Raw genomic sequence first — 19,791 nt, 5'->3', positions numbered from 1 at the left:
TGTAAGACTTCAATTGTGACTTGGATTACATTCCAGAAAACGTCATTTTCCTAAATTAATAAACTTTACCTAACATGAATTAGAAGTTTTAGTTTCCCTAGCGCCGCCTGATGGGCGAATTCTGTAATTATCTATTCGCCGTCGGGTACCACTCGACTCACTGATGAATATTGCCGAAGACATCACACTTCTAAATAATGTTCTCGAGATTCAGAAATTGAAAAATAATACATGCTCACTAGTACCGCCTGGTCTATCTATTTCAATTAGTTTTGTCCATAATCGCGTAGCTCTTAACCTTCTCTAATTTTTTCCGAGAACACCATCTCCTCTAAGTTATTAGACGTTTGTGACATACTAAATTCCACATTGTGCTGAAAACTGGTACGCTCACGTTAAACTTATTCAATGATAGTTGCGTTTACGAGAGGTTAGATTTATTTACTCAATTGTATAGCACCCCTGGCGCTGCAGTTATCAATTAATTGGATATCCAATTGCTCTCAATTATAGGTCTAAGCAAACACAAAACAACTTTACCAAATAAAGTATGGTGCTAAATGTTAACTCAGATAAAATATTCGAGCCCCAATTAGTCGAAATCCCATAGGCTAAGTGAATCCTTTTAGGTGGGTACCGCACAATACGAATCCACGTAGTAGGAATCAGCGTAGTAGGAGCCCCGACTGTATCAAAATTCAGTATGTAGACAACCTTGGAGAACTTTTTTATCATTTGTGGAATTATAAAAAATCCATATTGGAAATTGTAAAACAAAACGATGAAAAATTAATTGCGCAATTCAGAAAAAATATTATTCCTCAAAGAGCTCAAAATCAACCAAGTAAGTACATATTCTTCTGTCAGGAGTGTTACCGCCAGTTGCTGGACGTAGTCCTGGTAGCACAATCTTCCTGACCAATATAACTACTAAAGCATTTTCTGTTGATTTGAAAGTAATCGATTTGGATTTCAGATCCTTTGTCAGGTGATCTACAGGGAGCCATGTGGGTATTTTTAAAACTACGTGACAGATTTGTGTTTTCCAACGTTGGAATATTCAAACAAATCCATTCAGTCAATCCTTTAGACGTATTCAGCGAGAATGGGTTTATGGTAGTTCAAACTACGCATATCATTTACAATACACGATTTATCGTATCTTTTCTATAAATCGTTGTAAGTCAATGGAAGTGTAGTTTACTACTGATTAGAGAGAGCCAAATAAAAGTTTTTCAAAAATTCATCGGAAAAAATGAAATTGATCTAATTATTAATTCCTTATTTCAATGAACTTTAACATTCAATAAAGCGATAAAATATTATCAAGTGATTCATTTTCAATCGTCCTGGTCGGGACTATTGATTGATTCATAAATGAAATACGATACGGCCGTTATAAAATATACTTCCTGAAAAACTCAAATTTTCATGGCGTAATAACGCTATGGAAACAAAAAAAAGTTGTTGCTTTCAGCGTGATTTTCGTGATACCTACTCTCGAATCTCAATAAAACAAAAGAAAAAGAAATATTATCAAAACAAATATATTTTTTTGGTTTACAATCTCGCAAAATGCGTTATTTAAAATTTTTTAAATCCAAGTATCAGTATGATAATTATTCCATGAGAATCTGAAGAAACTTTGCTAAGATTTCTTGCATTTCAGAAAACACGAAACAACATCTGTGTTCAAAAATGTTTCAAAGCAGTCAAATCCAGTATAAAAATTAATTATAGGGATCTCAAAAAATCGTTCGTTGGTATTTGTGGAATGTCGAAAATATTTGCTTCAACTGTTATAAATTTCATCAGGTTTTCGTCAATGCTGTGTGGAAATCGGTTTCTGAGAAATAAAACCAATCTTACAAAAAATTGTGACATGTGATAATTTATGGAACTTCTAAATAATTTTCAATATGGCTAGCCTCCATTATTGTTTGGAATAAAGCCAAAGATGTTTTTAAATATGTGTTATCAATTCAACACAAAACCGTTGGTTTCAAACGATCATCGGTTTCAAAATCATCAAATGTCAACATGCAAATTCAAAATAGAAAATGTTTTTCCATTATTTGGCGTATAAAGATAAAATAGCATCGCGGTTTGTTTCAGTCTCGTAAAATAATAAAATATCATAGATCTTCCAAGAGAATCGAAAATCATCAAGTGTCAATGAAGAAATTTATTTGAAATCATTTTCAACTATTTCTACATTCAGAATTACTCAAAAACAGTTGTGCTAAAAGCTTTCGATATTTCGAGCTTTCGGAGCACGCCATCTGCATCAACCCAAGGATAACTTTTAGTACACTTGTTTTTCTTTTCGTATCTTTCCACGCTGTTTCGCGTGCGACGGTACACTGCGTATCGCGAGGAAAATTGAAAAACGCTGTTATGAAGTTTTCCAAAACAATTTTTTCTTTGTACCCGAGGGGCAATTCACATCCCTTCTGAAATGAATTTAAAATACACCTTTAAAAACCTGTTTTAATCCACCTAGAGGTGCAATTGTGCCTTTCTCATTTCTCCAAACTATGATTTAATAGCTGGTTCGTACAATATAACTTTATGGAAATGTCTTTCATTCTTATTACACTTGGTAAGTATATATAAGAGCACCTTTTTGCATTCATCGCGGTATCGGTTTGAATCGGAGTTTTCTATGTGATCGACCTCCACAACCCGTAACTCCGGTGCTGGAAGTCGGATGGAGATGGAATTTAATATCAGTTTCTGGGGACGCAACACCTTTCATTTGAGACTAAGTTGAGCAAATCTAGCCATTTTCGAGAATCCAATATAACCGTTATTCTAACTTTGGATGCTTCCGGATCCGTCGATGGTGGCCAGTGTGGTCAAAGAGACTTTGAATGACTGTTGGGGACCTAGATCTACAAATTCAACAGTTGTGTTTACATTTTGGAAAAAAATCACCTTTTTACATTCATCGCAGAATTCGTTAGAATCGGGATTTGCTGCGTGATCGTACGTATCACCCTGTAATTCAGGAACCAGAACTCGGATCCACACAAAATTCAACAGCAGCTGATGGACCTTTCATTTAAAATTAAGTTTGTCAAAATCGGTTCAGAAAATTCCGAGAAACTGATTTGGAAAAATCAACAAATTTTGTTTTGTAACCATACTCTTCAACTCGTAATTCGGAACAAGATGTCGGTTGAAAATGAAATTCAATAGCAACCTATGGGAATATTATACCTTTCATTTGAATCTTAGTTTGTAAAAATCGGTTCAGCCATCTCCGAGTAACCGATGTGGACATTTTGTTAACAAATCCGCACATACACACACATACATACAAACATACACATACACACATACATACATACACACATACATACACACAGATATTTTGCGATCTCGGCGAACTGAGTCGAATGTTATATGAGACTCGGCCCTCCGGGCCTCGGTTAGAAACTCGGTTTTTGGAGCAATTGCATAACCTTTCTATATAAGAAAGGCAAAAGAATAATATTTAATTAGCTTAATAAGCATGAGTTCAATGTTATCTTCATGTGATTATAATTTGCAAAGGTTGGTGGAATGCGTTTGAACGTGTAGGGAATGGGGGTTTAGTAGAGTGGGTGTGGAGGATGCGTCAGAAATCCTTCATCTTATTTCGGTATACGGGGTGGATGAAGGAAATCTGGGCGTGAGGGTGATCCAAGAAGAGGGGAGTGATGAAGGAGGGAGGTGTAAGGGCAAGGTGGGGAGGGGGGGGAAGGGGCGGCTACGCAATACTCAACTGCATATTTTGCCTTCCATTTGAGACTTGGTTTGAGAAAATCGGTTCAGTCATCACCGATGAACCGATGTGACTTTAATTGTGGAATATGCCCGGAATTCCGGACTTCCGGAATCGTCGATAGTGGACAATATATTCAAATAATGTTTGATTGGCAATCAGTGATCTAGATCTACGATTAGAAGTAATTTGGTGACCATTTCAATAGTTTTTAGCCTCTGAGGTATTACGATTGTACCGATTTATATGGGAAATTCCAGTGTATCCTTACTAACACCCCTGTAACTCCAGAAGCAAGAGTCAGAACCGAATGAAATTCAGCAGCAGTCAATGGCATTACTGTATCTTTCATTTGAAATTAAGTTCGTAAAAATCGGTAGAGAATTCGTTGTGGAATGGGTGTGATATTAGCTTAGGAACTTGGCGGGTTCCCCGAGGGCGTAATGAACCGTCATAGGTGGCCAATGTGGTCAAAGCTACTTTGATTGATCATTAGTGATCCAGACCCGCAAACTAGAGTAATGTTACATCAATTTTAATATGTTTTACATCATTTGAACATCATGGTGGTACCAGTTTATATGGGAATTTGCTGTGTGACCGCACTCTTCAACCCGTAACTCCGGAACCGGAAGTCGGATCAACTAAAAATTCAATAGCAGCTTATGGGAGCGTTATACCTTTCAGATGAAACTAAGTTTGCGAAAATCGGTTCAGCCATCTCTGAGAAAATTGTGTGAGTTTAAATGACACACACACATACACACACATACACACACACATACATACACACACACAGACATTTGCCGATCTCGACGAACTGAATCGAATGGTGTATGATACTCGGCCCTCCGGGCCTCGGTTAAAAAGTCGATTTTTACAGTGATTACATAGCCTTTCTTTATATGAGAAAGGCAAAAATACATCGGAAATACCCCAATACACGAAAAAAAATATTATTACTTGTAATGCGTTCAATACGTCAGAAAAGTGCGCTAATACACGAAAAATACGAATACAGTTTTCAATACTCCAAACCACGAAAAATACACTAATTACATGTAATTCTTTCAATACGTCAGTAAAGCGCGCCAATTTACAAAAAATACGTGAAGAAAGTACAATACGCAGATCATTTCCGCATGTCCAGTTATTTTGAAATTCTGTGGCTAATAAATAAACAAGATTCACTTGTCGAAACTGTTCAGGTAAGTTTTTATACGCACGTCCAATTGTTTTGTAGTTTAATAGTTATTTTAAATATTCCAGACCATGGAGGATTTTGGGATTGATACGCAAGCCTTTTGGTTGGCATTTGAAGACAGCACAGAGGAAACAATGCCAACTTATATAAAAAAACTTGTTTCCGCGGCAGGCTTTGCGAGGTACAATTCTTTGAAAAGAATAGACCACAGCATGATATCGGCTTTGGAAACGTTTGCTCGCGAGGAAATGTCCAAATTTTTCGAAGCATCATCCGAAACACATCACATTTATTACAAACATCCTGCTCAGTTCAAAATCGTCCCAGGACACGTAGAACTTTTAAAAGAAGCAGCTGCAAAGCTTCCTGGCAACAGCAAAGCATTCTTGAAGGTTCTATCAACAATGTGTGGTAAATGATTTAATTTATACATCAAAATTAATTTTAGGTATACCGTAAATACTATCTGCGACTTGAATCCCCACCCGAGTTCACGATTAAAAACAGAAATATCAACAACAGCTCCCAAAGTGGTTCAAATCAACTATCAGAAAAAAATCTAAATCAAAATGTTGACAAACCGTTGAATAAATCCAATGATGTTGCAGTAATTAAAGAGAAAATATTGCATTGGTCGACAGCCAAGCAGAGACAATTGAAAGGTGATCTGGAAGTATGCATAATTGGTACCTATCAAGCCAAAGTGAAATGTTGTTTCTGCTTGAAGTTCGTCAGCCTCAGCACTCGTAGCAACAAAAATGGATCAAAGGGATGGATTATTTCAAATTTTACTCAGCACATAACTGAACACTTTACTCAACGATCAAAAACAACAATTAACGATTTTTTCCCAAGAAGTGTAGTCCACGTGAGAATACAGAATCCCTGGACCAAAACGTGTCAGGTCAAAACCGATATACGAACGTTACCGATTTAACCAAGGAGAGTGGTATTCAACATTTCGAAAAATCAGAAGCTCCTCGCGAGTCCACAAAATATAACGAAGTCCAATCTACTATAGATTACTCGGATATTATTATTTTTGAACCGCAAACCGACGAAGAAGCCGCATTAGATACGTCAGATCTGCTGAATGATTTAGCTTAGTATCCTTAACTAAAAGCTTAGTATCCTCAACTAAAAACGATCATCCTTAACTGTTCATTGCTGCCACATTAGTAGCTCGATTGGTAGTACACTTGGCATTATTCTCCAGCAGAAACAAGAGAAATCATCACTGTTTGGTCTAACGTCCTCACCTGACCAGGAATTAGTTTACCAGTGAGTATTTCGTGAGTTACAAGTTTGTTCACTCACTGATATTTTTCCAGCTGTGCGCCCATACAACATGAATACCTTTCAGACAACTTCATATGGTTAGTGGGAAAAATCTCTCCACGCAGCTCTCTTAAATATACCGTCTACAATAAGGAAGACGTCTACTGCGTCGTAGTGAGTACGGAGGAATACTGCAAGTCGAGGACAAAGAGTTTACTGAGGAGAACAAATCTGAACGGTTCCTGCCACACAATCCTGTGGAAGCACTAGGCATGTCATAGCGTAAATTTTCTTATCAGCTTATTCTCACACAATTTAGATAATAAGTGGAAGCCGTTTCCCTGCATAAATGAGAGATCGTCAGATGCTCTGTAACATGCACGGGAAAAACTTTTCGCTACCTTATAGCATTTTCGTTTTTATCTGGTGCTACACCGGTGTAGTGCCAAAAAGATAGACTGGTCAAAGTTTGAATGAGTGTAGCACCGACTACATCGGTGTAATGCACTGTCAAAAATGAAAATGCCATAAGATATTATTTGTTTTGACATACGCATTTTCAGGATATAACACGTCACATTTATTTCTTTTTCATCAGTAAAAACATTATCATGTTCTAGGTTACTCCTCCTGCCCTATATGGTACACATTGTCAATTTATCATACCCTTCTTGTAATGATGTTCTGTACGTCCCACAAACATCGCAATAAAAAGCAATCTCAAAACAGGTATAATTAAAATAATACCTACCTAATTGACATCTGTAATCGCATAATGTTTATTTTCTTTTTTAGCCACAAGTTGACCAACACCGACAGAGCTTCTGATAGACGCGGAAGTCTTGCAAAACCTTCCAGCAGCCTTATAGCGTTAAATCATAACATGGAAACACGCTACTTTGTTTCCTGTTGCAGGTCTGCCAAAACGCACTCCGAGAAGAGAAAGGGTGAATTTTGTCTTTCGGTTGGAAGTAGGCAACCGTCAGTAGGATTGTGCAATTCACTAAATCTCCTTGCACTATGCGGTTGCATCTTCCAGCAGCACCAGCGATTTGCGGCGAAACTCATTGTTCTTTGATCTACTGCAAGAGGGTAATTTGGGGTTTGATTCGGCTAGGGCATTTTCCGCCATTCAATTGTGGCATATTACGCTATTTATCAAGTACATTAACTAGTGGACCGAACCGGTGAAACATGTGCTGATCGTCGACGTCTCTGTTCCATCCAAATCACGCGCTAAGACAGCCGCCGTCACCGGACCAAGTAGATTCACACAATATTGTGTCTATATAATTTCATCGATATAAGCAATACACTTATATTTCAGACATCTCTAGAAGATAATACATAGTTTTGGTGCAGGAGGGAATCTTCTTTGCACAGTCATTTTCAGCGCATTTTCCCTGACGTATTACGAAATTGCAAAGCAAGGACGACACCAACAAAGGTTAAATATATATTTTAGGTTCCGCGTAACTTCCTTATTACTTGTTAATTACTAATATGAATTTTCCATCTCATTAGATTCTCGGATGCTTGGCTACGAACTGAACCCGACAAATGTAGCTATGAAGAAGACGAGCAGCGTTGCGACGACGTTGACTGTCCGGCTCTCCCTGTTGGACGCGCTGGATCTCGAGTATGCACTGCACAGGGCCGTGTCTAACGGTTCGAAGGCATTGTACCCCATGAAGGAATCAAAACGATACAACAGAGAATTGTCAGAACTCTCCCGATTTGCAACATTTGCAAGTTTTGCAACAGACGGAGAGATCATGTTACTTGTACGAAGTGGAATGGGTTTATCCCTCCCAAGGCTGATTCGGTTGGTATGCTTACGTCCAGGTAAACAAACCGATTACAGTGATGTTTCGATTATATCACGCTTATATATCCGTATATGGATGCATTTATCTGTATATATAAATATGTATATGTACGTATCTATATGCATATGTAAATCAGTATGTATATATTTAAATGAATATATATATATATATATATATATATATATATATATATATATATATATATATATATATATATATATATATATATATATATATATATATATATATATATATATATATATATATATATATATATATATATATATATATATATATATATATATATATATATATATAAAACCAGGCATGATATAATCGAAACATTACTATATATTTATTGTAGACATGGATTCTAATTATCTTACCTCTCGCTAGCAGACACCTATGCACAGCACACATCCATAAAGGATAGCAAGTAACAGCGAGCTCGCAAGGTTTCGGATGCACAGATCAACACTTTAAAAGGTGTGGAAGGAAAACATGGATACAATTTCGTAAGACCTTAAGAAACTGCCATTCTTAAAGATCCATCATCCCTTATGTTGTTCGCACTTCGAATTTCGGTTCACACTTTATGAAATCTTCAGAAGGCAATCCAGGTGAGGATATATAATAAATTATAACATAATTCCCGGTGGAATTCTGCATAGCTTGGTAAATATGAAATACGTAGACAAATCGTGAATATAATTCAATGCCGGTTGTTTCTTCAGTTATATCGACGTGGTTAAAATGCACTAATACGTCGAGAGGACTACCGGTAGAAAGTACCAGCGCACTCGAGACGGTGCCAAGGATTTACGTTAGTAGTGATATTGAAGATCTGCGGGCTGTTGCCACGACCTGTCACGACTATTCAAAGTGGGACCAGCTTGTGCGCTCATGACAGCTTCGTTCGAGCACGGACCATGGGATAGATACATCAAAATAAAACAAACACACCGTGGGATACTAGGCTGAAACACACACTTGCACATAACTGGAAGTCGGATGCACCATTTATCATACAAGCTAACATGATTTTAGCAGAAAAACAATTTTTTTTTATTTTGTTGTAATAAATATGTTTTTACAGAGTGTAGGATTAATACTAGAATCGGCACTTTTCAATGCAAACGTGGATATCATAGTCATCTTGAGTTTTGTAGGCAGCGCAACGCGTAAACATTCGTTTAAGCCAACCAATATGGATGGGCGGTTCTAAAATTGAAGATGGATATTACCAAACCTGTATCAGCACTTATGTAAATAGTTACAATAAGCCTTTAACCATACACCACGCGGACAATTTAGTGGGAGGGAAGGGGTTCCGAAAAAGTCATGCGCTTGTCCATTGGAAGGGAGACGGTATAATGAATGTTCACGTGGATACTTAAATAATAAAAAGGCAATGTAAATTTAAATCATTTACAAAAACCCTGTTAATTAACTTTCAAATTTGTGTGTTTATGCAATGGAAATGTTACTGTTTTTGATATTTTGATGTTTTTTGTGTTTTGTTTTCATACTAGTTGTGTTTCAAATTACTATAAATTATATAAAGCATATACTGCCGTTCTACACATAATTGTCCCATGTATATAGGGAATACTACAAAACATGGGACAAGTATGCTTATAATGGCAGGATACATATTATATAGTTCAGCATATAACAGAAAGAAAACGAAAGAAATACTAATGAAATTCGCATGATACTGAAAAACGACACGAATGATATACTCAATCTGCTGCATTTTATAGTTTTTCGTCATGTTTTCGTACAATTTATTTGATTGGATATTTTAATGATTATTTACATGTATTTGATTTAGACGATAAACCGCGGAGGCCTGTTATACTAAATCAGTAATACAAGGAAACAGGCAAAAAAGAAACAAATGAAATGGCGGGAGTGAAAATGCATGAAAACTGTTTTTGTGGTAGGATTTGAATCTAACGACTTCAATGATTCAGAACATAACCCACTACCCAAATTAATTGAATTGATTTGAATCTAACGACTTCAATGATTCCGACTATACGCACTACCAATTGTACTACATTGGATCAGCTAAATTGTTCTCCAGGCAATGCTGGAACCGAAACTTCTCAGTTGATAAGTGTTGATTCTGCCTGTGAGTGACTATATTCCATAAACCTTCCTGTCGAAGTTTCGATTGACTTTTACTCGTCTTGGCACTGTGTAATTGATAAATTGCGCCTTCTGCCTCAGTTCGTCTCAAAAATCTTTTGTCCTCTTTAATATTCTCAGCGATTTACTTTTTACAAGAAATTGTGCTTTTTGTTTAAGTTTAATTAATGTTCGGCCATATATCGGAAAAATCAACGTGTCCGTCGTGGGAGGGAGGTAAGAGTATTAGAATTGTCCATGTATATCCGCAGAGTCTGACGAGGGGGTTCAAAATAACCGTTTTTCTGTCCAAGTGGTATATGAATTGTCTCTCATACCACAGTTATTGTCGCGCTTATAATAAAATCTCACATTGCGGGCGTCTGAAAGGCGCATCAAATATAGCCGCAGTTGCTCCGCAAATAGATTTCAGTGGAGCTTTATTTTTCTGCCAGCTGTGTGCTTTTCGAAAGCTTCAAGGAAAAAGCTGCCTATAAATTTATATAGGCGGCTGTCACGCGCCTATCTCAATTGAGCTTTCATATAATCGCATATCGAGCGATTATCCTGCAAGGCACAATAATTACTTACAATATAACCACAGATAACGAGGGCTGTTCGTAATACAGTATAGCCACCGGATGTATAGATCGACCTAAGTGGTACGATTACCAACGAATGAATCAAATCATTAGAAGGAGTTTTCTTTTGGGTGTTTTGTCCCATGCGAATGCTTGAGGTGTCAAATTAACTTTCGTTCATCAATCCTAGATCAATGCATCATATCTTTACCAGAAGTGAATCTGCAGATACAATAGCATTATTTGGAATGCGGAACTTTTTCATTTTGATAAATAATTGTAAATAGAAAGAATTTGTAAAAACTTACCGATCAGCAAAATAAACCATTGCGTCATGCTGTACTGTACATGTGGATATTTCTAGACACCATGAATTCTCAAAGAGATGAGTGACTTTTATTTTTAATCCGTGTACAACAAATCGAATCATGTTATGAAAAAAGTTTAGTCGTGTCGTTATTGAAACTATGTTTCGTCTTTTGGATATTTTTAATTTAACCGAATATCGAACCAAATATATGACGCAAAAATATTATTTACAACCAAATAAATCTATACTATTTAACATTGTTAGGCATTTAATGTGTCTAGATATTTCATTGTCTTTTCTGAAAATTTAAACGTTTGCTTGAACAAACGTGGTCTTTGTATGTGAGACACATATCTTTCGATGTTTATTTTTGAAGAATCCGATACAACATTCAAACTTGCATCCGACAGCATATTAAACTTATTACAAACAATGCCTATACCTTTGGGGTTAATTAAGTGATCTGGTGGTTTAATGGGGACTGTCTTTAGACTGCATTCCCTTTCTCTTTTTAACCTCCCCTGCAAATAAACGAACCCTAGTACTTGAGCAGCCAATAACTTCAGGCTTTCCAAATAAACAAACCAATCCCCAACTGTTATGAAATCAAGAATATTGTTTTCATCAGATTTCACTGGATTTTTATCCTCATCAGATGTTGCTCGAAATCGTAGTAACCTATCATTGCTTATCTTTGTATGATCCGTTGAAAGTAACCAAACAACTGTTCCCTTACGTGCCAACAAAACTTCTCCTGTAGCAGTCATTACCTTAAAAAAGCCACGCGGCGTTCGCTTGTCATCTAGAAAAAAAATCTGAATTAAGAAATTTGGGAATATTTTCCGCTTTTTGATAATACTTGAAGTATATTTGCAGATTGTATTAAAGTCCGATCCCATCTGGTTTAGCAGGGTATCTGCTTCGAAAATTAGGTCAGTTGCGTCGTCGCAATCCACAAGGTTTTCAGCTACATTTCCATCGTGTTCATAATAGCTTTGTAAGTTGACTTCATTTATAGGATAAATGTTGCTACGATTTAAATCAGAAACCGCACATTTAAAGTCGTGTTCTCCCCATTCCAAACCTACATAATCTAGAAGTTGAGTGGCTCTCAATTGACCTTTATTCACAGCACAACCAATTTCTGCGTTGGATGGGAGAATTAAATAACTGGAATTAACAAGCTTATAATTTCCCCTGGCAAATGTAAATTTATCTTTGAGTTGTATTCTAAGCTCATCTAAGAATTCAAATCGTGTTGCCTTGTTTAAATACTCCATAATATCAAAATTGATGACAGTATTTTGTACTCCAGTCATTGACCTTGCATTTGCAAACGACCGTTCGTTATGCTGTGAATTAAGAAGTGTAGGCAGAAATAGTTCTGGCATGCTCAAACCGCGACATAAAATCAAGTAATTAACTAATGAATGAGCATTAAGCTCTATTCCCAGCTCTGCGTTATCTGTTATAAAGTTGTCGTCCAGTTTGAGTTCCTTGTGTCCTTTTATCCAATGGTGCCAAACTCGGATAAAAAAGGCAGCAAACCAAATATTTTCAATTCGCTCCAATGGACTTATAAATTCGTTTTCATAGGAATCATATATTGCTTTCATTAGACTAATGTAGGCGACTGTGCCATTAGTTCCAGGATATTTCTTCAACCACAACGTCACACGTGGATCGATGAGCTTGTGAAACGTTTTCACACTCATTTTGTCAAGTTTTTTTTTTATTCATTTCGTTTATTTGATAGGCACAAATGCGTTAGCTTGGCGGTGCCAAATGCTTTTGTTTTTACATGTTGGATATCTTAAAACTAGGAGGTTACAATGTTGAAATATTTTTTTTACAAAGGAAAAGAAAGTTTACAGCTATCTTAAGACTAGAAATAAGATTCAATATACAAAAGAGGGCCAAAAGATTTTTTTATGAGAAAATTTAAAACAAGGGATTCACTTTGATATACAAGAGGGGGAGTAATAGTATTTTATGAAATATTTTACGGTTATCTTAAAACTAACAATATAGTGTAGTACACAAAAGGGGGAACAAATATTTATGAGAAATTTCACAGAAATCTTAAAACTAGGGATTCAATTCTATTTACAAGATGGAGGACAAGAGTTTCAATATAGAGTAAAAATTATAGCTATCTTAAAACTAGGAATACAGAATACTAATTTGAATTTTTTAACTAAAACTTATGCTTGGTCAAGATATTCAAAAGGTGGCTTATTTCCGCATCAGTGTAGCAGCAGTTGTATCAAGGACAGGGGAGAGACAGGGAAAGAAGAGCAAAACTTGCAACTTTCGCTCGAACGGCGGGGGGGGGGAGGGGGATCAGCGAATCAAATTTGCGCCTCAGTATAGTAAGTCGTCGAGTACCGGATTGGCGGATGGTATTCTTCGGACCCGCGGGGAATCCTTCAAAAGTCATCGGACTTCGAGTCGCTCTCGCTTCAGTTTCCTTCTATGCAGGCGTAGTGGTAAGGGCGATGGCGGTTACATAGTGGCACTCTGGAGCTGATCGGTTCCAAAGGGCGGAGGAAACTCTAAAAACGAGAAATAAAAGAGAGGGGCTAAATTGGGATATTTATCGTTTTTATGAAGGTATAAATAAGGGACATATAGGGGAAATCACGAGTTGCCAGCATATCTCGGACTGGTACATTGGGTGGTCTACCTCGGGCCCGAAGGGATTCCTTTAACTGAGACCTGGCGTCACAATATCCGGCGCACACCCAGACAACGTGTTCGATGTCGTGATAGCCCTCGTCACAAGCGCACAGACTACTCTCCGCAAGCCCAATACGCCGCAAATGCGCATCCATGGTGTAGTGATTGGACATAAGTCGGGACATTACACGAATAAAATCCCGACCCACATCCATCCCCCCGAACCAAGGCTTCGTTGATACCTTTGGGATAATCGAATGTAGCCATCGTCCAAGTTCCCCATTGCTCCACGAGGTTTGCCAACTGTTGAGCGTCCTCTGACGACAAATACTAAAAAATTCGTTGAAGCAGATTGGTCTTTCGTATATGTCACCATTTAATGCGCCCACCTTTGCTAATGAGTCGGCCTTTTCATTGCCCGGGATAGAACAATGAGAGGGGACCCAAACAAAGGTAATCTGATAAGATTTTTCAGATAACGTACACAAGGACTCCTGTATCTTCCCCAGAAAATACGGTAATTGCTTTTTAGGCTTCACCGCACGAAGAGCCTCGATAGAGCTGAGGCTGTCCGAAACGATGAAGTAGTGGTCTGTGGGCAGAGTGTCGATGATCCCAAGGGTGTACTGAATTGCAGCTAACTCTGCGACGTAAACTGAAGCGGGATCATTGAGCTTGAATGAAGCGGTGATAGTATTGTTGAAGATACCGAAGCCAGTGGACCCATCGAGATTTGATCCGTCAGTGTAAAACATTTTGTCGCAGTCGACTTCTCGGAATTTATTATAAAATATATTGGGGATCACCTGCGGGCGTATATGGTCCGGAATTCCACGAATCTCTTCCTTCATGGATGTGTCGAAGAATACAGTAGAATCAGAAGTATCTAGGAAACGAACACGGTTGGGAGTATATGAAGAAGGGTTAATGCTCTGTGCCATGTAGTCGAAGTACAAGGCCATAAATCGGGTTTGAGAATTAAGCTCGACGAGCCTCTCGAAGTTTTCAATCACCAACGGGTTCAGAATGTCGCATCGGATGAGCAATCGATATGAGAGTTCCCAAAATCGATTTTTTAGCGGAAGAACGCCCGCCAGCACTTCGAGACTCATCGTATGGGTCGAGTGCATGCAACCCAAGGCAATGCGCAAGCAACGATACTGGATTCTCTCCAGTTTGATGAAGTGTATGTTCGCAGCGGAGCGGAAACAGAAACACCCGTACTCCATCACCGACAATATCGTTGTTTGGTACAACCTGATCAGGTCTCCTGGGTGAGCACCCCACCATGTTCCAGTTATTGTTCGGAGAAAATTGATCCTTTGTTGGCATTTCTGTTTCAGATACCTAATGTGACATCCCCAGGTACCTTTAGAGTCGAACCAGACCCCGAGATATTTAAATGTGAAAACCTGGTTGATCGTTGCACCCATTAATAAAAGCTGGAGTTGCGCCGGCTCACGCTTCCTAGAAAAAACAACCAACTCAGTTTTCTCCGTGGAGAACTCAATACCCAGCTGAAGAGCCCAAGCAGACAAATTGTCCAAGGTATTTTGTAATGGTCCTTGCAAGTCGGCAGCTTTGGGCCCTGTAACAGAGACCACCCCGTCGTCTGCAAGTTGCCTTAGCGTGCATGAATTGGTAAGACAATCGTCAATGTCATTCACGTAAAAATTGTAGAGCAGGGGACTTAGACATGAGCCCTGGGGAAGACCCATGTAGCTAAATCGCGATGTTGTTAAATCGCCATGCGAAAAGTGCATGTGCTTTTCAGACAACAGGTTTAGCAAAAAGTTATTTAAAATTGGTGAAAGACCATACTGGTGCAGCTTCTCTGACAGAATGTTGATAGAAACTGAGTCAAAAGCCCCCTTAATATCCAAGAAGACTGATGCCATCTGCTCTTTGTTATCATAGGCCATTTGGATTTCTGTAGAAAGCAACGCAAGGCAATCGTTCGTCCCTTTGCCTTTGCGGAAGCCAAATTGTGTATCTGACAGTAAGCCATTTGCTTCAACCCAATTGTCGAGGCGAAACATGATCATTTTCTCGAACAACTTCCGAATACAGGACAGCATCGGTCGATACGAGTTGTGGTCGGAGGCTGGTTTTCCTGGTTTTTGGATGGCGATGACCTTCACTTGCCTCCATTCATAAGGGACAATGTTACCCTCAAGAAACTTGTTAAATAAATTCAACAGGCGCCTTTTTGCAGTGTCAGGCAGATTCTTCAGCAAGTTGAATTTGATTCTGTCTAACCCTGGGGCGTTATTGTTGCACGATAAGAGAGCAAGTGAGAACTCCACCATCGAAAACGGTGTTTCGTTCGCGGTATCGTGAGAAGACGCGGCGCGGTACGTTTTCTGTACCGGGACAGAGTCCGGACAGATCTTCTTGGCGAAAGCGAATATCCAACGGTTTGAATATTCCACGTTCTCGTTGGTACTATTATGATTACGCATACGTCGAGCCGTACCCCAAAGAGTGCTCATCGCTGTTTCTCTCGTTAACCCGTCGACGAACCGGCGCCAATAACTGCGTTTTTTGGCTTTCATTAGACTCTTCATTCGCCTTTCTAACGACGCGTAGTGTTGATAGCTAGCGGGTAACCCGTCTTCCCGGAAGGCCTTATATGCAGTGGACTTTTCCGCGTACAGCTCTGAGCACTCTTTATCCCACCACAGGGTGGGAGACCGTCCATGGGTATTCGCGCTGGGTACTGGTTTAGTCTGAGCTTGATTCGCACTGTCGAGAATCAAGCCAGCCAAAAACCTGTACTCTTCCTCCGGAGGAAGTTCTTGAGTGGATTCGATTTTAACGGATATCGCGGTCGCGTAACTCTTCCAATCAATGTTCCGTGTGAGGTCATACGAGACATTGATTGTTTTCGATGGTCTTGAACCGTTAGCAATTGAAATCACGATAGGCAAATGATCGCTACCGTGGGGATCAGGGATCACCTTCCACATGCAATCTAACTGTAGCGATGTCGAGCAAAGCGATAAATCCAACGCGCTTGCGCGTGCTGGTGGTGTAGGAATCCGCGTCATTTCTCCCGTGTTTAAGATGGTCATGTTGAAATTATCGCAAAGATCTATTATCATCATGAAGACAGCCCCATACCGTACCGTGCGAGTTAAAGTCTCCCAGAACTAGCCGCGGTGCCGGTAAGGATTCCGTGATATTACAAAGCGTTCGGTGCCCTACCGAGGCTCTAGGAGGAATGTAGATGGAAGCAATGCAAAGGTCTTTACCTTTGATTAAAACTTGACAAGCGACAATTTCAATGCCTGGTGTCGAAGGGAGGTTAATTCGGTTGAAATAATAGCACTTTTTGATCCCCAAAAGTACTCCTCCATAAGGGTTTTCTCGATCCAGACGAATTATATTAAAGTCGTGGAAGTTGAGATTTATATCGGAAGTTAACCAAGTTTCACATAATGCGAAAGCATCACATTTTAAACTATTTAGTAAAAATTTAAAGGAATCGATTTTCGGGAGGATACTTCTGCTGTTCCACTGTAGAACAGTGATCGAATCGGTGACCTCGTTCGATGACTTAGCCATCGAAGGATACGATCGCTGCAAGGAGGGGCCATTTAGTAGTCAATTGCTTCAAAAATGTTTGCACTATAGGGAGAAAACGTATCAGAAGGCTTTTAAGAGGATCAGTAACATTGAAAGCTGTGAAAATTAAGTCTACTATGTCAGAAAATTTCATTAGTCTGTTACTGGACTGAGTATCTGTTTGAAAAAAGGGGACACTTGGGGTTTTTGGTGTCCCTGGAAGTGGTGGGTACTCCTTGTTAGAATTAATATTTCCAAGTCCTGGAGCAAATTGCTTCGGCTTTTGTGCATCACTTCCGTTGGATTTATTGGTTGTAGATGGCGCACTCTGAGTGGACGACACCTTGGCACCCTTACGGGGCAATGTAGGGGAGGCTGGATTTCTCCTCTTCCTGGATTCCCCTGGGTTAACCAAAGATGTTCCCTCTCGTGGGTCGTCAGATTCTTGCTCAACGTTAGCCAAACCAGCATAGGGATTTTCGGACAGGAGAGATGGCGAAGCATTCTTTAGCATTTCTGCATAAGAACGCCTTGAGCGTTCCTTAAGGGAGCGCTTAATTTTATCCCCGCGCTGCTTGTACGCAGGGCATGATTTAAGAGCATGTGAAGGGCCCCCGCAGCAAATACACTTTTCAGTTTCTTTGTCGCAAGAGTCATCCTCATGCTCTCCTTCGCATTTGCCGCATCGTTTCTTATTTCCACAATATGTGGCTGTGTGGCCCAACTGCTTGCAATTGCTGCAGCTCATGACCCGCGGTACAAACAGGCGAACTGGTAGGCGAACCCTGTCAAGGAGGATGTAGTTGGGAAGAGAGGACCCGGCGAATGTCACCCGAAGCGAGCCTGATAGAGAGTAGGTAGTCTTACCTCCCTCGGTGTTTGCGGTATACAATTGTTTGCATTCTAAGATCTTAATCTGTTCAAGAGAGGGGTCCTTAAAGCAGCCAACCCCGTGCTCCAACAGTTCTTCGCATTTCAGGCCCGGTTCGGACACTACCCCATCGATTTCGCAGGCCACACAAGGCACATACGCTTTAAATTCCCGTGTAAAGCGCTCACAGCAAGCAATCGCGTTTGCCTGGCCGAGATCATTCACTAGAACACGTATCTTGTTTGCCCGAACACGTGTTATCTGAGCTACAGCCGGGTAATTAGCAGTCAGATCTCGAGAAAGTTTTAATATATTAACCGGTTTCTCTCCGGTCCGAAAATATACCACCCATGGCCCAGAGGAACCTTCTGGGTACTGCTTTATACGGGGTGCAATGCGAGTATTAGGGGGATCAGGGACTTCCATGATTACATCAGATGGTATTTCGCCCTCGGCCATTTAAGCACGAGGGCAGAGCGTTATATAAACGGGAATGTGTCTTATTATTTGATTACAAGGTAGAGTAAAATTGGGAAAAGGAAAGAAAGCAAACGAGGGAAAAAATAAAGCAAAACTTATCTGCAAACAACGTCGATTGTTCCGCACCAGCGAAAACAATGTACTGGATTTACTGTCGGCACCAGCAGAACGGCAGCTAACGAACGAACAAAGGATGACCTTGAACTCACTAAAATTTACACACCGAACACCACTGTGAAATATAACGATCCGTTCCGTTCAAAGGTTGGGAGACGTATGATTTTGTCAAGTTGTTCTAAATCAGATTGTAATAATCCCGTATGTTCTTTTCCATCCATAGCAATAATTTCTAGATGGCCTCTTGAAGCAGGAAACTTTCCTGTGAAAAATTAGCATAAAACATTGAATAGTTAAATGAAGTACAAAATTAGATTGCCATACAACTTACCAATTTGAAGATTTCTGGTATATGACAACAAGGAATTTTTCAGCTTATTGATTATATGAGTGGTATCTTGAACATAAATTACATTATGTTGCCCCTTAGCTGCATATCAATTACTCCAATCCGCAGGAATACCGCACGGTAAATCCCTAATAGAACGAGGGATACCCATTCGTACTTTCATGCTGCCAATTAACCGACTGTCGCCATCTGAACCATAGCCGATCAACGTTATTCCATACTTGTCCATTTCTTTTTCCATAACCGCCCATCGTAGTAATACTTCGTAGATGGTAAACTTATTATCCGTACCGAAACTGAGAAGGTTAAAAGATATCGTTGCTTTGGCTATTGGAGTGGCTAAAATCACATATACAATAGAGCTTTTCGCGTTGTTGTTCATATATTGTTTGATAAGCTCTGGGGTTTTGGCAGGATATGACGCAATTTCAGGAATTCCATTCATATCAAGCTTCGGACAAAGACCGGATATTTGATCATTTTCTATATCGTATCCTACTCTTGCTGTAATTTTAGTTCCATCTTCGGATATAAACACTATTTTTGGTAGGTTTCTTGTTTCTAGAAATTGCAAGAGCTGTTTAACGCGAAGTTTACCTTCCACAATTTTTTCGCATGATTTAT

General features: G+C 39.3%; 2 long non-coding RNA genes across 2 annotated transcripts; both read left to right on the top strand.

Moving 5' to 3' along the window:
* The first annotated feature begins 5,097 nt into the window (after positions 1 to 5,097).
* On the top strand, positions 5,098 to 6,579 carry LOC131680274 (uncharacterized). The gene is made up of 3 exons (XR_009303860.1): positions 5,098 to 5,365; positions 5,422 to 6,254; positions 6,305 to 6,579. It is a non-coding gene; the product is annotated as an uncharacterized LOC131680274 (long non-coding RNA).
* Positions 6,580 to 6,867: 288 nt separating this feature from the next.
* Positions 6,868 to 9,123, top strand: LOC131680229 (uncharacterized). Its single transcript, XR_009303859.1, has 6 exons — positions 6,868 to 6,980; positions 7,047 to 7,514; positions 7,579 to 7,698; positions 7,776 to 8,096; positions 8,480 to 8,700; positions 8,815 to 9,123. It is a non-coding gene; the product is annotated as an uncharacterized LOC131680229 (long non-coding RNA).
* Positions 9,124 to 19,791: the final 10,668 nt, after the last annotated feature.

The sequence above is a fragment of the Topomyia yanbarensis genome, chromosome 1 (genome assembly GCF_030247195.1).
Source record: "Topomyia yanbarensis strain Yona2022 chromosome 1, ASM3024719v1, whole genome shotgun sequence".
Taxonomy (NCBI): domain Eukaryota; kingdom Metazoa; phylum Arthropoda; class Insecta; order Diptera; family Culicidae; genus Topomyia; species Topomyia yanbarensis.
Note: the sequence above shows the minus strand (reverse complement) of the source record. Positions and strands in the feature narration are given on the sequence as shown.